Source organism: Schistocerca serialis, chromosome 10 (assembly GCF_023864345.2).
Source record: "Schistocerca serialis cubense isolate TAMUIC-IGC-003099 chromosome 10, iqSchSeri2.2, whole genome shotgun sequence".
Lineage (NCBI taxonomy): Eukaryota > Metazoa > Arthropoda > Insecta > Orthoptera > Acrididae > Schistocerca > Schistocerca serialis.
Window position 1 is genome coordinate 169,465,696 of NC_064647.1, and position 3,790 is coordinate 169,469,485.

The window sequence follows — 3,790 nt, forward strand, 5'->3', positions numbered from 1 at the left end:
CTTTCCTGATGCCCAGCAGATTCTGAACCAACAATCATCTTCCTAGTTACCATGACCAACTACATCTTCACTCACAATTTCTTCTCCTTTGAAGGCATTACCTATAAAAAAAATCCAGGGTACAGCTATGGGCACTCGCATGGCATCATCCTATACCAACCTATTCATGGGCAATGTAGAGGAATCCTTCCTGAACTCCCAGAATGCTAAATCCCTCACCTGGTTCAGATTCATTGATGACAACATTACAGAATGAACTTTTTAACCTTCCCCACAGCATGCAAATGTAGCACAATGGTGGAATGATCACAGTTAACTGTGTTTGCCAGCTCATGTACACTGACATGCATCATTGTGGGTTAATGGATTTAAACTACTTTCATAATACCCTGTAGATGTTCTTGAATGTGGAGAGTCACACATATGAAAAAGATCCTCTTTAAAACAGGAAAACTATTTTCTTGTCATTCTCTAACCAGTGGCATTGTTCTCATACATGACTCAAACGTTTCTGGCCGCCTCTGCTATCACACATCTATTGAACTGTAACAGAAGAATATGTCTGAAATGTTCCCATTTCTCCACTTGGCATCCTTATTTTCTAGCATCTCCACAGCTCCATGCACTATCTCCAAATGACAGAAAGGCAATATGTAAACTCAAACAATGGAATCTTCAGGTAGGAATATCAACAATTTAAAAAAAGATAGATAGTTATTGCCATAAAATGGGGTCAAACCTAACAATAGTAACTTGCACCTACAACTAACAAAACAAATCTGTCCACATGCCTTGATAAGTATGGATAAGTTTTGACTGTGTACAACTCACAGCAGTGGAAATGGAACACCCACTGGAAATGATGGCAGTGCCACAAGTAACAGACTCCTTCAACTGTGTTTGTTCACTTCTTGCTCTAACAATTTTACTTACAGTCTTTTTGATTTTTCTGTGATTGCCGATAACTACCACATATTGTTTCATATACAATACTATAACACTTACTTTTATTTGTTGTATCTGCCATGAATTTACAAATAAGAACAGGGATGTATAGTTATGTAGTAGCTGCATGGCAGTGCTTGAGGATACGGGTTTCCACAGAAGTAATTAATGGTCATGTTCCTTTGTAATCACTTTTTCCACTGTATTGTTTTTTGATATGTTGCAAGTGTAGCACGAATAAGGCCGAGGTATGCTGAACATGATAAAACACTGCACTGCAGACTAGCATGTGACAGTCATTCACAGCCTGGATGTCTCAGCATATGCAAGCCATGAGAGTTGGCATCCTGGCACTCATCCAGTACGTTGTCACACAGATGATGATGAGTTGTATTTCCAGAGGCCTGACCACCTCTGTGGCTCTCCAGATGTAGCAGGTAATTGATGCCACTGGTGGTTATACCTTATACTAGCAACATCTCTGATATCAAACTTTCACTTTGTATTACATTTGATACAATTGTATATTTGTTAATTGAAAATATACATGATGTCATTGTATTTTACATGTCATCTATTGAATTTGTGCTACCTAACAATACATGTAAATTTGAAAAAAGCTGAAACAAATCAGTTCAAACATATATAAAAGTGCTGTCGTATTATGCGACTATTGGAGAAAATGTTCCAGCATAACCAGAAGGGCTGACACGAAGATGAAGAATGGAAGAGCAGAGAAGGCTGTGAGACAAAATCAGCCAACATCTTGCTGCTGACTGGGACTACACCATGGCAGGAGCGGCCTCTTCAAGAAGAGAATGTAAGTGCCCCTCCTGCCAGCCTCGGCTGCACAGTAGTAGACCTGCACTACCGGAACAGTTATTAGTGTTCCATACCCATTGCTTACATGGACAACGTATATAGTGAAGGACACTGACTTACTTTCATGTCACCCATTGCTTGTGACAACCCACTGTAAATACCAAGTGTGGTATTGTGAATTTTCTTTATTGCAATAAAACCATTAATGTGATTTTCTTGAATTGCCACAGAGGAGCATTCCCTTCATAACTCAGTAGCACCCAGGTCTGGAGCAACTGAATTACATTCTCCACCAGGGTTTTGACTACTTCTTGTTGTGCCTTGAAATGAGTGGTATTTTGCCGTAGACAGTGGTATTCTGCTGTCCACCAGACCTACACAATATACTCATCTATCCCTACAAAACTCCTTCTCCCAACCCCTTACCTCATGGCTCATATTCCTGTAATAGACCCTGATGCAAGACCTGTCGCATACATACTCCCACCACCACCACCTAATCCAGCGTGGTCACAACCATTACCTATCCCATCAGCTACCTGTGAAAACAGTCACATGATTTACAAGCTAAGCTGCAAACATTGTGCTGCATTCTATGTGGGTGTGACAACCAACAAGTTGTCTGTCCACATGAATGGCCACTAACAAACTGTGGCCAAGAAACAACTGGACCATCCTGCTGCTGAGCATGCCACCCAGCTCAACATTCTTGATTTCAATGACTGCTTCACAGCCTGTGCCACGTGGATACTTTCGTCCAACAGCAGCTCTTCTGAATGTGCAAGTGGCAATTCTACCTGCAATATATCCTATGTTTCTGTAACCTTCCTGGCATCAGCTTTCATTAGTCACTGTCCTGACCCATCTAGTCCCATCCCTGTTCCCATTCCAGCTCTACACAGCCATCTATTCCACCAATGCACCCAATCTTTTTACTTCTCTCCTTTTTGCTACCTTCCCCTCTCTGCCCTGCTCTCCGTCTAACCTCCAGACTGCACCTAGCTGCCCTACCCTCTTTCCACCTCATCCCTGCACACTCCACAGTGGAACTTCACCACCCCCACTACCTACTGTGCTATCCCTCCCCAATTCCATCCCAGCCTCCTCCTTAAACCCACCCAGTCGCCTCTATCATCATGTGCTGCTGTCGCTGCTCATAGTCTGGCTAAAGCTCCCAGAGACTGGTCATGTGTGTGTGAGCTGTGTGTGTGTGTGTGTGTGTGTGTGTGTGTGTGTGTGTGTGTGTGTGTGTGTGTGTGTCCATCATCTATTTTTGACAAAGGCCTTGTTGGCTGAAACCTTATTGTCTGACAGTCTTTTTGTTGTGACTATCTGCAACTCAGCATTTCTGCTGTATGGTGAGTATCAACTACCCTTTTCATAATGTTGTTGAATCTTTCAATACTGTATTACAGTTTCCCTGTGATAGATTATGACAAACATAAGTACAACAAAATTGAGTTGAGCCTTGAATTTCTATTGCTAAACATGATTTTATACAATAGGTTAGCATGAAATCACTACTTTGGTTTGTTAACTACTATTTCATATAACGTTTGTAGTTACCTCTGTATATCATATAATGGCTGAAGATAAAAACATAGAAACATGTGGACTGATGAGAATTCACATAATGATTTTGTGAATTATACAAGATCAGATACCAAATATAGAATCTTGGAATATTAAAATACTAGTTATTAACTCCCAAGGCACTGCTCCCCTGCAAAACACACACACACACACACACACACACACACACACACACACACACACACAGAGAGAGAGAGAGAGAGAGAGAGAATACAAAGATTTTTCGAATGTGTATTTGTAGGACTGATCAGACTTCCAAAAATAAAGAAGTTTTGGAGCAATGAATCCAAAACATTAATTCTAACGAGATGCAAAAGGAATCAGCACGTAAACTCACAAGAACAAAAGTAGCTTTCAGTGATGGACTTGAGATAACAGAAGAATATTTCTACTGGTTGCAAGATTCAGGCACATTAGGCACAGAGCTGTT